This window comes from Bos indicus x Bos taurus, chromosome 7, assembly GCF_003369695.1.
Source record: "Bos indicus x Bos taurus breed Angus x Brahman F1 hybrid chromosome 7, Bos_hybrid_MaternalHap_v2.0, whole genome shotgun sequence".
In the NCBI taxonomy this organism is placed as follows: domain Eukaryota; kingdom Metazoa; phylum Chordata; class Mammalia; order Artiodactyla; family Bovidae; genus Bos; species Bos indicus x Bos taurus.
Window position 1 is genome coordinate 83,888,399 of NC_040082.1, and position 15,540 is coordinate 83,903,938.

Genomic DNA, 15,540 nt, shown 5'->3' on the forward strand with positions numbered 1-15,540 from the left:
CTTTACCAACTGAGCCACCAGGGAAGCCCAAGAATACTGGAGTGAGTAGCCTATCCCTTTTCCAGGGGATCTTCCTAACCAAGAAATAGAACTGGGGTCTCCTGCACTGAAGTTGGATTCTTTACCAGCTGAGTTACCAGGTAAGCCCAATAATGTCTGGGTCCAGTTAAGAGATAGAAACCACAGTGGGTTAAACGGAGTTGGGGTAGTTCATGTAACGAATTATTCACTCTGGTAAAAAGTGACTATTAGATACAATTCTGGATGGTGTTCTAGGGCTGACAAAGTGCTTAAGAAAGAACAAAACTGGAAGGGGTTCAGACCTCATTGGAGAAGGTATAGTTCAATCCTCTGGTGAGCACAGAAGTTTGCTGGTTTGCCCAGGCTGGAGCTATTCTACCATCTCTAAGCCATCAGAAGGCAGCCCTCTGCTGTGCTGGTAAAACACTGGTAATTAGTGACAGGTGGGGCTTCCCTGGTGGCTCAGTGGTAAAGAATTCCTGCTAATGCAGGAGATGTCAGTGCTGTACCCTCTACAACTCCCTGCAGTGCTTGCCTGTGAACTAGAAAGCATCTGCTGAGCTGCTGCTCACTCTCCAGGTCCCTATGTGGCTCATTGTGGTCCAAAGTGTTCCCATAGAAATACTACTCTTCCTGCATGCCCATACTGTTGTTGTTTTAGCTGCTAAGTTGTGTCCGACTCTTTTGTGACCCCATGGGCTGTAACCCATGACTAAAGCCCATGACTGTAGTCCATGACGAAAGAGGCAATTGGAGAACCAGTGTGGGCAGGAGGCTTTAGAGGGATGATACAAGCAGAAGACCTTCAGGGCACTATCTTTAACAGAGAGGGCTGCAGGACATTCATCACTATGCTAAAATGGGGCTATGAGGTCCATTGAATAGATAAAAATTTTAATGAATCTCTTGCCTGACAAAGAGTCACAAGAAAATAAAAATATAGACCAATATTCTTTCTGAATATAGACACACCTGAACAAAATGTTAGCAAATCAAATCCAATAGTACACAAAACCTGTCATACACATCGGCCAAGTAGGCTTTAACCCAGCAAGGCAAAGGGCACTTTTGACAATCAATTCAATTAACGAGAAAAAGGAGGAAAACCATACAGTCATTTCAATTAATGCAGAAAAAACATTTGATGAAATTCAACAGTCATTTATGGTAGAAACTTTTAGTGAAGGGATTTTTCAATCAATAAAGGGTGTCTATGAAAAGCCTACAGCTAACATCCTACTTCCTGGTGAAAGACTGTTTATTTTTGCTCTAAGACGGAGAACAAGGCAAAGATTTTAACTTTTATCATCAGTAACATCTTATTCAACATTGTCCTGGGCATCCTATCCAGAGCGATAAAGCAAGAAAGAGAAATAAAAGTAGCAAAATTGTATTTATTTGTATGTAGGAAATCCTAAAGAATTTTAGAAAAACTGCTAGAACTAATCAGTAAACTTAGTCAGGTGGCGACATATGAAGCTATTGTACAAAATTTCATTGTATTTTTCCATGTTAGCAACAAACAGTTAAAAATTGAAATTCAAAAACAAGTCTGTTGACAGTAGCACCAAAAGTTTAAAAATATTTAGGGATAAATTTTTTAAAATATGTGAAAAACTGGCATGCTGAAAACTAAAATATTGCTGAGAGATGTTAAAAATGATCTAAATTAATGGAGCGATACAACATGTTTATAATTGGAAGATTCAACTAACATGTCAGTTCTCCTTGAAGTTATCAGTATATTCAAGGCATTATCAATTAAAGTGAGTTTTTAAACACTGACAAGCTAATTCTGCAATTCACGTAGGAGATTTAAAAAAAAAACCCAAATTTAGGAAAGCGAAGCAAATCTTGGGAAAAAAGCGAAGTTGGAAATCAAAGTCTTATTATGTTGTAGTTGTTCCTTCACTAAGTAGTGTCCAGCTGTCTGTGACCTCATGGACTGCAGTATGCCAGGCTTCCCTGTCCTTTACTGTTTTCTGGAGTTCGTTCAGATTCATGTCCATTAAGTCAGTAATGCTATCTAACGATCTTATCCTTTGCCTCCCCCTTCTGCTTTTGCCTTCAATCTTTCTCAGCATCAGGGTCTTTTCCAATGAGTTGGTTCTTCACATCGGGTGGCCAAAGTAGTAGAGCTTCCGCTTCAGTATCAGTCATTCTAATCAATATTCAGGGGTGATTTCCCTTAGGATGGACTGATTTGATCTCCTTGCAGTCCAAAGGACTCTCAAGAGTCTTTTCCAACACCACAGTTTGAAAGCATCAATTCTTCGGCACTCAGCCTTCTTTATGGTCCAATTCTCACATCTATACATGACTACTGGAAAAAGCATAGCTTTGACTAGATGGACCTTTGTCGGTAAAGTGATGTCTTTGCATTTGAATATTCAGTCTAGGTTTGTCATAGCTTTTCTTCCAAGGAGCAAGTGTCTTTTAATTTAATGGCTGCAGTCACCATCTTCAGTGATTTTGGAGCCCAAGAAAATAAAGTCTCACTGTTTCCATTGTTTCCCCATCTATTTGCCATAAAGTGATAGGACCAGGTGCCCTGATCTTAGTTTTTTGAATATTGAGTTTTAAGCCAGCTTTTTTACTCTCTCACCCTCATCAAGAAGCTCTTCAATTCCTCTTTACTTTCTGACATCAAGGTGGTATCATCTACATATGTGAGGTTGTTGATATTTCTCCTGGCAATCTTGATTCCAGCTTGTGCTTCATTCAGCCTGGCATTTTGCATAATGTACTGTGCATAGAAGTTAAATAAGCAGGGTGACAATATACAGCCTTGATGTACTCCTTTCCCAGTTTTGAATCAGTCCATTGTTCCATGTTTAGCTCTAAATGCTGCTTCTTGACCAACATACAGGTTTCTCAGGAGTCAGGTAAGGTGGTCTGGTGTTCCTGTCTCTTTATGAATTTTCATAGTTTGTTGTGATCCACATAGCCAAAGGCTGTAGGGTAGTCAATGAAGCAGAAGTAGATGGAGCAGACCTAAACATAACAGCTTAAATTATAAATTTTGGAAGAAATAGTGGGAGAAAATCTTCATGACCTTGGGGTAAGCAAAGATCTCTTAGATAAAACATGGAAAACACAGCTGTAAAAAAAAAAACTGATAAATTAGACTTTGTAAAAAAAATTATGTTGCTTGAAAGAAAGATTGAGAAATTAAAAGGCAAGAGACAAACTGAAACAGTATATTTGTTATACACATATGTGACAAATACCTGATTTTCAGAATATGTGAATTCATACAACCCAATAACAAGAAGACAAATGATCTGCTTACAAATTGGACAAGAAACTTTGGATACTTCATCAAAGAACTAATGGAATGCAAGCACATGAAGAGGTGGCAAACATCTTTGTTCACCATCATTAGTCATTTTTTGTTCTTATTTAGTCTCTAAGTCATGTTAGACTCTTTGCGACCCCATGGAATATAGCCTGCCAGGCTCCTCTGTCCATGGGATTTCCCAGGCTAGAATACTGGATTGCATTGCCGTTTCCTACCCCCAGGAGGTCTTTCTGACCCAGGGTTTAAACCCCCCGTCTCTTGCATCTTCTGCATTGGCAGATTCTTTACCACTTTGCCACCTGGGAAGATCATTAGTCATTAGGGAAATGCAAATTAAAGCCGTAATGAGACACTACTATATACTCAATGGAATGGTTAAAATAAAAAGACAGACAATATCAAGTGTTGATGATAATGTGGAGCAACTGTCATACATTGCTATTGGGAACCTTGGAAAACAGTTAATCTCTATTATATATGTAAACACACACTATATAATCCAGTAATTCCACTCCCATGAAAAAGACTTACATGGAAGTTCCTAGCTGCTTTACTTATTATAAACCTAAATTGAAAACATTTGGTGGCTGGGCAAATGGCAGTATATCCATACAATGGAATAATACTCACCAATAAAGAGAAAGCAACCTACTTTTACAAACTGTTTTGATGAATTTCAGAAACATTATGCTGAGTGAAGAAGTCAGACATAAAGGAATACATATTACATGATTCCATTGTAGAAGGATCTTCTACAATGGCAAGAAAGACGAATCTATAGCTACAGAAAGCAGTTGAGTGGGTCAGGGATAAAATGAGGTCGGTAACTGAATTCAAAGGGGGTAAAAGAGAAGTTTCTGGGAATGATTGTTCATTATCTTGACTGTAGTTGTGGTTCCATGGGTGTGTACATTATTCAAAACTTCTCAAACTCTATCTTTGATATGACAGCAATATATTGAATGTAAATCATATCTCAATAAAGTTAATTAAAAAATCAAAGGAAGTGGAGTAACCAGGTTTCATAAAATATAAAGCAGGGAGCTTTGGGGTACAAATGGCATGACCTAATGGCCAGTCTCTAGAACACTGTCATATGGATCAATCAGCACTAGATTTATTCCTCCTTGTGCTGCTCTGGCCAAAGTTAGTATTCCTGGAAGAGAAGGTCTGAGGGGACTAGCTTAGGTCAGGTGCCCATCCTTGGACTCAGAAAAGCTGGACCATCCTGAATGACCTTCCCATCCAGAATGCCCTAAATGTGGCAGGGGTGGTGCCTCAAGAAAAAGGAAGGAAGGTACTGTTAACCAGAAGAAAGGGTGATGTTATCTGGTAAACATACAAACAGAAACAGTCTTCCACTGTTTATTTCCAGGGGTTACCAAGGAGAATAGTGAAGGGCTTCAAATATACATGCTCATTCATTCCATTCAAGTATAACTTTGAGCATGGACTGTTTGCTCTGTACTGTTACTGACTGGGGTTGCATACGCTTTTGAGGTCTCTCTAAAAAGAAAGAGTTTATATTAATGTAAGGAACAGGAGTGCCTCATCTGGTGTGAATATGGAGCACAAGTCTTTTGGGGAGTGGAGAGGATAGAATTCAGCTTAATATTGAAAAAAGAAAAAGCTAACAACTTTCCGTGGATAAGAAGTGTGTATCTTCTCATGTCATTCTCATGCAGGTTAATTGTTTCCTAAGAAAGAGGATGGTGATCAGAGAAGGAGATTCCAAAATTCGTGTCTCCCCAAATACCCAGATAGGGAAAAGCCTTTTCATCCTTATCGCTTTTCGTCTTTGGGTCTCCTGGGGTCTCCCTGGAGAGTCGGCAGAGGGAGCCATTCCCCAAGAAATCTCCGCCCGGGAAGTCTTAGCTGGCCTGGAGGGATTTTGCTGCTGGCTCGTGGAGTTCTCTCTCCGCTCCGCCTCCGTAAATCGGACTCTCTCACCCCACGCCCCACCTCTCCAACCACTTTGTTGCTGCAGCGAACACTTTTGTACCGCTAGGTCACTCCTCCCTTCTATGTCCCGCGGTTGCGCTCCCTCCCTGGCACCGCTGGGGACGTGCCATCCCCTCCTGCTGGTTGCTCGGGTGCTGTCCCCACTCCCCCCAATCTTCACAGGGGCTCCAGAACCTCTGGGGACTTTGACACTGGGGCCCTGAGAGTGAATTGGGACTCAGACGGGCACTCTCTCCGCTACCCCTTGGTAAACCCCACGAGGTAACCCCAAGGTGTGCCAGTTTAGTAGCCAGACTATTGGCGCAGTCTCTTCGGGCGGTGGAAGCCGCTCAGGACAGGGACAACCCGCGATCGGGGCGCAGGAACTGGGCCGGGAGGATCCTGCAGATCACACTAAGGACTGCCCGCCGCGCCCAGAGACCCCCGCCCCCCAGCAGTCTCTGTCCCGGCGGCAGCAGCTGCAGCAGCGGCAACTGCTCGCATCCCGCGCCAGGCTCGGGTTACTCCCCTCCTCCTTCAGCATCTCGGGCCAGACGGAGAAAACCTGACTCAAGTTTGCAGCGAGTACTTTCTCGGTGCGCGAAACCGGGGGTCTGGAAACGCACTCAGACCCGTCTTCGTTCCCGAGCCTCTAAGCCTGAACCAAGACTCCGAAGTATCGCTCTTTTGGGGACGCTGCTCGGAACCGAGCTGCGCCTTTTGGAACAGATTCTGTTTCTCCGCTGGCGCTGCGTCAAAACCCGGGGGAAAGTGTTGGGCTGTGAATCTCAGGATCTCGGGTAAGAGTTGGGCAAACTCCCTTCTGGCAGCCGCCGGACCTTGGCCGGATTGGGGGCAGATTTTCCTTAGCCAGGATACCCCGGGTGCCCCGTGAGGTGGGGCAAGATGGGCTCGGTCTGGCTTGTTTACTGGTTTCCAGGGTTTATTGTTAGTGTTTGGATTTGGTCTTGTACCGGGAGCTGGGTAGAACTTCTTGGAGTATTTTTCGTGAGATGCCCCCCTTACGCATCTTATTTTGCATAATTTCTGCCTTTGTATTTCCTTGTTTGTGTTGGTTCTCTGTTGACCAGTGTCATAGATGTGTGTAGGGAGATTTGGGGAGACTGGGAATGAAACAGTTTTGGCGGGGTCCTTGCTGTCAGGTCCACTTTGCTTGTCCTCTGGGATCTTGTTTTCTAAACTTCTTTTTCTCCAGGACTTGCTATTCAGATTGTGTGGTCGGAGTGGAATGTTCCCTCCTCCTGTGTTCTCACGGTCTTTTAGGGGGCATCAGGATCACAGGCTGGGTGACTGAAGGCCTCTCTTACCTGTTTGAATACCTGGTACCTCAGGGGATGTTGGGAAGGGCGGTTCTTCCAGCCATGTGTGAAAGTGTTAGTGGCTCAGTCGTGTCTGACTCTTTTGCCGCTCCATGAAAGGTAGCCCGCCAGGCTCCTCTGTCCATGGGATTCTTCAGACAAGAGTACTGGAGTGGGATGCCATTTCCTCCTCCAGTATAGTTACTATGCAAAGAGCTATCTCCTGTTGGTCTTTTTAATTCCTTGGATCTAGGACTTTTAGCCCTGGTTTAAGAAAGTATTTTGTCTTTCTTTCTGGAAATGAGTGATACCACGGAGTAAATGAAATGTAGTGACAACTTTGATACTTCTTTAGAAAATATCCCCACAGGAGAATCCAAATTCTTCAGGGAGAGTTAAAGTTTGAGATTTTATTATTCCTAAAATGGGCTTCCCTGGCCTTTCTCCTTTATATTCTGAGCCTCACTTTGTGTATAGTCTTCACTGTATGTGATGTTTCACTTCTTATGGATGAAAAGACCGGATCATTTTTCTGATGTGAACACTCCAAGAGGTCAGCTTGCAGGGTACTTTTTGCTGTGCTGCTCTGAGGTCAGAGTGTTCAATAGAGGGGATGCTCTGGGACCTGGGGGCCTGGGGGAAACCACTAACTCTGCCACTATCCAGTTGTATGATTTGGGGTATTACTTAACCTTTCTCTCCTCAGCTGCAAAGTCAGAAAAATCATAACAATGCTCATACCAGAGGGCAGTTCAAAGGATTAAATAAGTTAATGTGTGTGTGGAATGCTAACATGCCTGGCAATAGTAAGCACATATTAGCTGTTATTAGCATCATCATCATCATTATTATTCTAACAGTGTTAACTCGTATAGTGATGATATAGTTTTTGTTAGTTATCAGTAAGTGTTAGCCATTCTTTCTGTTTGGATGAACTTTGAAAACTGTGCTCATGTAGGCTTCATTCCCACCTAGAATGTGATGCATTGTCAAACTTTGCTCCGACATGGTCTTTGTATTGCTTCCTGCTGGGGCTTGTTTAGAGGAAAGGTGCAAATTGCAGGGCTGGGGTTTGTAGAGGACGGGTCATGGTTGAGTGTCAAAAGGTGCTTGGTACAGGTTAGCAGGTGGGAGGTGTACACTCAGTTTACAACCTGTAAACTATAGTGCCTTAGAAACTTGTTGGATTACTATGCATCCTTAAACCTATTTTTTTTAAGAGTGTCAAATCATTTGTTCAATAAATATTTATCAAGCATCTATTACAGTTCAAGCACTGTTCTAGGTTCTATATTATTTAAATTTGTGTGCTTCATTTTAGAAATGGAAAAGCACAAGTATTTGCTTTATGCCTACCCCCTCCCCAGACACACACACACACAAACACGTTTAGAACTTCATGTGGCATTATTACTCTATAAATTAAGTCTCTAACACTTTTTAGCTCTAATGATTTCAATACCTGTTAAAATGAAAAGCTTATATCACTGAGGGATTGAACAAAATATGCAATATAAACCTCTAGAAGGGCACTTTTCCCATTAGCTTCATCATGTGTGGGGAGATAGGGAAAGAACTGGGTAATCTCTGGTGTTCCTCTGGCTCTAACATCCTTAAATTAGCTGCCTTAGTTCATTGGTGGTTGTTTTTTGAATATCCTCTTTTTCTTTTAACTTTTGTTTTAGGTTCATAAGTTATGTCACTTACTTCATTCCATGTCAGTCAAAGTGAATAATGACACTGCTAATAAAAAAAGAAAAGCATTTGACTCTGCTTGTATTTCATCAGCTATTCTCAGATGTATATCAAAAACATAGAGGAGGACTTGTTAAAAGTATTAGATGGACCTGTGAGAAACTGCTAAAATTTGACCATTTTTGACCCTGGTAAAATTGTGATTTCATGTATTTCTACCGAATATAAATCCGTGCTCCCTCCTCTTGGATTCAGGTGCAGTAAGTCCTGGGTGAGATGTGAAAAGTCTGCAGTTTTACAAGTTCCCCAGATGGTTCTAATACTAACCCAAGCTTGCACGTGCTCATTTAGCAACCGCCGATTTACTTTCCTCATGATTGTTTAATAGAGTATTTGTAAAATACACATCTGATCGTGTCATTTCCTTATTTAATAATCTTTGGCAAGTCCTCAGATGGTGTCGTCAGTGTCACCTGGGTACTTATTGAAAAATGCAGATTCTGGAGCTTCACCCCACATGTAAGGGCCAGAAATCTGCTTTTGAGCAGATCCCCAAATGAATCTTATAGAGGTGACCTCAAATCACATTTGGAGAAACACTGACTTATGGCATAAAGCCTAACCTCTTAATACCATACATAAGACCAACTTGGCATCATCTTCTTAGGTTACTTCTCTGCTACCCTGTGCTTCAGCCTTTCGGCCCCATTGATGTTGATCTTGTTACTATTTCTTAAAGAATGCATTGCCTCATTCACTCCTTGCTGTGTATGCTTTTCCCTCTGCAGGAAATGTCTTTTCTCCTCTTTTTGGTCTAACTAACTTCTTACTACCTACTCATCCTTCAAGATGCAGTTTAATTAAGACGTTTCCTGTGGAGCTTTTCCTAGTTATTTTACATAAACAGTGGTATCTCATGTGATTCATATTCTGCTTTGTGGATAATTTTAATATAGCATCTCTCATACTGTGTCAACTCTGTTACCTGAATTATTTTCCAACTGATTGGTGAGTTTATCATTCCTTATTCTGAGCCTCTATCCAAATGACTGGCACATAGTAATTTCCTAAAAAATACCTAAAGAATGTGGAGGAAGGATGAATGAATGAATGAATGAATGAATGCATTTGACTTTTGATTGACACACCAAGGGTTTGAGTTAGTCAGACTGTGGACAAGCCATTCACGAATTCACAATTTGGCTAGACAGAGTCTACAAAGTTAATAACATAAAGTGGAAAAAGGACAAGATAGAATATCCTAAGAAGATTTATGAAACACCAGATGCCCCTGAATTAATGTTGTAAGTTCAAAACTGTATTCGTATTATGATTCAAGAGCTGAATTTATCACACCTTTGAGATAGTTTTGGTTGTGAATGTCAGGGCGCTGTAGTGGTTTACCCTGTGCTTTTTAGTCTATAGAACACCTTTCCATTGGTTTTAATATTTGACCAGAAACATGGTGACTCATTCAATATTGTTTTTCTTACTTAAGTAGAATAGGATGCAGTCCTAAAAACAGGTTCAAAGGTTGTGCAAAATCTTACGTGTTATAGGGGATGCTGGGCCTAGAGAGAAAAACATATTATAAATTTTTAATTACATCTTGCCACTTAAGACACACTATTCAGTGTTTTCTTCTTTTTCTTTTTCTAAGTGCTCTTTAATTTTGATATTTCCTCCTGTTTGAGTCCCAGTTAACTTGTTCAAATTAAATAAGTACCTGATTCAGACTAAAGATTTGCCATTTGGGGCATGCCTAATAACTCCCATCTTCATTTCACGTATTAAGTTTATGAGACAAAGTCTTCTTATAATTATGATTATGCTTTTAATTTTTTCACTTCCCACTCATTTTTTGTAATAATGGAAATATGTAATACTATTTTAACAAATGAACAAATTGCAGGGTCATGACAAAGATGGTGATGCTTCAAAAACCGAACTTTTAGCTCATGGGCAGCACCACCATAAAATAAACAACAAAGCAATGTTCATTCATAGGTTGATGTAAGAGATTTCCACTGACATAGAGCAGGAAGGTAGGAGCATCAAAGAATTAATTACAAATGTCCAAATTCTTTGGACTTCAAACAAAGCAATATTAAGAACTGCCTTGGCTCTCATTTTGTCAAGGATGTGTACCCAGAATTTCATTAAAAATATTAGCTTTAAGAATTAAAACAGGACTCATTGGCTTCTGTTGATAAGTCTTCTTTTTCAATTGTTTCCAGTATGAACTTTTTCTGCCTTAATTTAAGCTTGCATCTGGCTGTACTTTCATAAGTCTCTTAACTGATCTCCTAATCTCTTTATTTATTCATTCATTCATTTATTCCCTCTCTCTGAATTTCCCAAGATTTTATATTTATCTCAACTCTCTTTTCTTCCCAATTTAAGATTATTTTTCACTATAATCATTCTCCTTTTCAAAATAGTTTTTGCAGAAGATGAATGTATAGAACTTAATAAAAGGATTTCTTATACTATCAGGAAAAACTAAGATGCAAACCAATGTTATTCTCCTTGATACAACTTTATTTGTAAAACTGCAGGTCACCCTGCGGCTTCTATTTGATGACGTATACTTTGTGCCATTAGCCAGTCTGGAAAGTGTGAATGTGATAATATATCCTGTCATTATGGATGTTCATTACTAGTGATTTCCTCTCATTTCATTTCCAATGATTTATACTCCTAGATAAAGAAACTATGTAAAGCATTTTAACCACTTCAATTTCCTATTCAGAGGGCAATAAATGGTACCATCCCCCTCTTCCCAAGACAAAGAAACACAGTATTTCAGTATAGAAAGCCTCATCTTGATACATGTGTGCACAGGATTGGGAGCAAGGAGGCCCCATCTAGAGTGTGACTGCTAAAGCTAAAACTCCAGTACTTTGGCCACCTCATGCGAGAAGACTTGACTCATTGGAAAAGACCCTGATGCTGGGAGGGATTGGGGGCAGGAGGAGAAGGGGATGACAGAGGATGAGATAGCTGGATGGCATCACTGACTCTTTGGACGTGAGTCTGAGTGAACTCTGGGAGCTGGTGATGGACAGGGAGGCCTGGCGTGCTGCGATTCATGGGGTCGCAAAGAGTCAGACATGACTGAGCGACTGAACTGAACTGAACTGAACTGAGCACTTTGTCCTTGACATCCTGTCCGAGCTGGCTGAGCTGCATAGACTGGCTTAGTTCTAGAACCTCACCACAGATGATCATTCCTGTGATGAGTCTTTGAAATACCTTCTAGTAAAGGATCATGCTTGTCTTTTAAAAAAAATATGGCAAATTGAAAATCAAAACCCCACAAATTTAGTTTGTTTCACACAGAACAAAATAAAAGTATGAAATCTTTGTTTTGGGTCTAGAGGATTAATTCTACAATCAAGACAAAAACTTTCGATTATCTACTCCCACTGATATTTTGTGAAGGATACTTCATTTTTTTTCTTTTTTTTTTTGCACAAGGAATCAGTGATAAAATGTGACTTTTGTTCTGTGAGAAAGTAATTAGAGTGAGTTTTATTTTGCCTCCATCAGATGTGTGTTTGGTGTATATAGGACATAGGGATACACACTATGTGTAAGTACCAAGATATTCGCCTTAAAAAATAGATGACAAAACTGCAGTGACGGTTTAAAGCTGGATGTAGCGAGGGCCTGGTGTGCAGTTCTGAGAGCTGCTCTTGAGGGCTTATCCTAGAGAGAGGGCTGTGTGCTCACCAGAGGCATCCTGACAGTGCGGGGCCTTGAAGGAGAGGACTTGAGTGAATGAGGCATTTTAGACAGGGAAGTGTAAACACATGGCCGCAGGGATTTGTAAGACACCTTTAAGCAATAGCGACTAAACCCTCCCATAGGAGTAATGAGTTAACATTTGAGAACTGTTTTATGACGACCACGTCTGGGACTATAGGACTGGATTCTCCCTGCTTCCACAACACTTCTGTGCACTAAAGGGGCCCCTCACATTATACTGCAATTATTTTATTATATAAACCCAGTGTGCGTTAGGGCACCCTATTGAGAGTCAAGTAAAAATTGAGCCCCTGTTCCATGAGAAGGTATGAAATGAGAAAACCGTTCTTTCAGCCATTGTAGAGCTTCTTCGGGGGTGTGGATGGAGACAGGACTTAAGTTTCTTCTAAGATCACCTAGATCTGAACTCATATTTTCCCTTAAGAAGTTTAATTTAGGGATGACCTTGCCACACCACTGGACTTTTAGCATGAGGTCATCAGCCCAACCATGGATATCATTTCATATCTACTTCATTTCATACAATATCACCAAACATTCAACTCTAAGTGGCTGACTTTTAAGGCTGAAAACTATGGAGGAAATTCCCATCTTAAAACTTTGAACTAAATATGCAACATGCTCGCTTGTTGTCATCTGTTCAGCCCACCACTGGAGCTTTCTCACGGCTCATCCTTTGCTGAAGGTGCAGCCTCTGCCAGCTTGCGTCAGCACCTCCTTTTATTCTCCCCTTATCTCCCTCTTCTTCCTCCTACTGTTCCTACCCCCAACTTCCTATTATCTTCTCAACAGTCATTATTATTAGTTTTTAACTTTCCTGTCTCATTCCCCACATTACTTGGTGCCCTCATTTTTCTCATCTCTCTCCTCCCAGTCATTTCTCCTCACATGAAGACTGGATCACCACAGTGTGAAGTACATGCTGTTTCAATATCCGAGCTCCTGTGTGTTCCTTGAACTGATAGGTGTGCAAAATCAGGCCATCAGCGAGGTGAGAAATGCTTGAGGCCTCTGCTTTCAAAGTTTAGGGGCTTAAGAATCACTGGCAGATACTGGCTTACCTCTAATTTTGATTTAGTAGGGGTGCAGTGGAGCCCAGGGCTGGGTATTTTTTAGTACTGTGGACGTCCCCAATGTCTCAGTGGTAAAGAATCTGTCTGCAATGCAGAAGATGCAGGAGATGCGAGTTTGATCCCTGGGTTAGTAAGAAGGAGGAGGAAATGGCAACCCGCTCCAGTATTCTTGCCTGGAGAATCCCATGGACAGAGGACCCTGGCAGACTACAGTCCATAGGGTTGCAAGGAGTCGGACATGACTGAGCACACACTTGCAGGCAGGTGTGCCGTGTGGGGCCCAGGGCTGTGTATTTTTTAGTATATGTGCTGCCGAAGTGAGCACAGGGATGGGTGTTTCTGGCAGGGTCTTCTGACACAGGTGGTCTGTGGGTACGCTAATAATCCTTGTTAGGGCTGTATTGCTCCAAGGGCACAAACGTTCTTTCCTTTTCTTTTCTCTTCATTTCTAATATTTAGTGACTTGGTCAGAGGGGGTCGGAGAGAATAGCTGGTCTGTGAGAACCCGTGCCTCTCCGTCTCTGCTTGGAGGGACAATGGCTGTAATACAACGCCGTTCATGTGACAGCCGGAGAAAGGAGCCCATTGTTCAGGGCTTGGCTGATGCTCCATTCCTCTCTGGCCAGCCATCCAACTGAGCTTGGTAGCCCCAAGGAAACAGACACACTTGAATCAGAGAGACAAAGAAAGGAGGTCAAGGCCTTCCACAGTTAAACTACTTGAAGCAATGTGTCAGATGTAGGATTTGGGAAAGAAGAAAGTGATTTTGTGGAAGCATCATTAATCTGCTGGTTTGGGGGTATGAGACATGGTATTAAGATCATCTCGGGTGGCGCAGTGGTAAAGAATTTGCCTGCCAAGGCAGGAGACACAGGAGATGCAGTTTTGATGCCTGGGTTGGGAAGATCCCCTGGAGAAGGAACTGGCAACTCACTCCAGTATTCTTGCCTGGGAAATCCCATGGACAGAGGAGCCTGGGGAGCTACAGTCCATGGGGTCACAAAGAGTCTGACATGACTGAGCAACTGGGCACACATGATATGGCATTAAAGGGACACAAGTCTGTTAGAAGCCCCAGCTGATATCTGGCCAAAGAAGAGTTGTTTCCTGCTATACCCAGTGACTTCTCTTATGGAAAGATTTTATTATTGATTTTAAAAATGTGAGATGTTCCTCACATCTCACATGATTTGAGGATATCATATAGGCAAAGGTACATTTCTGGGCCTCTTTTCCCCAGCTTCATCAAAGACAAGAATCTGATCTGACCTAAATAAGGCCTCTGATTTCAGAGAATGATTCTTTATTCTGTGGTATGGTCACCATGTGTATGATGTATTAAAATTTTCTCTCTAAATCTAGATTCAAATGTTAGTTTAGAAGCTGAGAATCTTGTGAGATTGAAATGCAGTTAAATGCATTAGAAAATTATTGATATGTTAGGGCAGTTATCGGAGAAGGCAATGGCATACCACTCCAGTACTCTTGCCTGGAAAATCCCATGGACAGAGGAGCCTGCCAGGCTGCAGTCCATTGGGTCGCTAAAAGTCGGACATGACTGAACAACTTCATTTTCACTTTTCACTTTCATGCACTGGAGAAGGAAATGGCAACCCACTCCAGTGTTCTTGCCTGGAGAATCCCAGGAACGGTGGAGCCTGGTGGGCTTCCGTCTATGGGGTTGCACAGAGTCGGACACGACTGAAGCGACTTAGCAGCAGCAGCAGTAGGGCAGTTATGAGGTTGGGGGACTCCCCAGATGTTAGGTAGATACCATTTCTTACCCCCAACTTTCAGACTGGATTCCAGCCCTGAAGGGAAAGGGTTGTAAACTTCCTGTAAAGATCTAATCCAGAGCCTGACAATTGACTACATTCTTTGCATCAGAAAAAGATTCAAATTTAAGGTCAGAGCCTCAGGAAAGGTCATGGACTTTTCACACAGGATTGGTCTTTTAGCCTGATTTATGAAGAAGTATGTCATTCATTCAGCCTTTGCCTCTGGGTTTCTTTTAAAGGGAAACTCAGTCCCTTGTTCCTGTGGATATTTGTAGGTGGCTATTTCCCCGCCCACCCTCACCCCCCCCCCAACCCTCACCACCCCCCCCCCCCCCGCCACCCCCCGCCAGTTAGGCAAAGAGTACAGCTTTGAGTGAGGCCGAATGGCAGAAGCCTTTCTGGTTGTGAAGGGTTGTGGAGAGCCCATTTACACAGTGTTCAGGCAGCTGCTGCTCAGTGGCTGTAGGAATCCTTTCGTGTCTGAGATAAGAGGTTTTCTGACTGGGAGTATCAGGCTAAAAGAGGCAGGTACCCAGGAGAAAGCAATACATGACTCGCTTGAGGTCACTTAGAGCTTCTTGTAATTGAGTCCATCACGGCACCTTGATTACAGACTATCATTGTGAGTCCATTAAAGGAGG

General features: G+C 42.0%; 1 protein-coding gene across 1 annotated transcript in view; it reads left to right on the plus strand.

Moving 5' to 3' along the window:
* The first annotated feature begins 5,821 nt into the window (after positions 1 to 5,821).
* The window catches only part of MEGF10 (multiple EGF like domains 10), a 178,648-nt gene continuing 168,929 nt past the window's right edge, over positions 5,822 to 15,540 (plus strand). The window contains exon 1 of the mRNA XM_027547016.1: positions 5,822 to 6,063. The gene's annotated coding sequence lies outside the window, so the exon portion shown is untranslated. The remainder of the gene's footprint in view (positions 6,064 to 15,540) is intronic.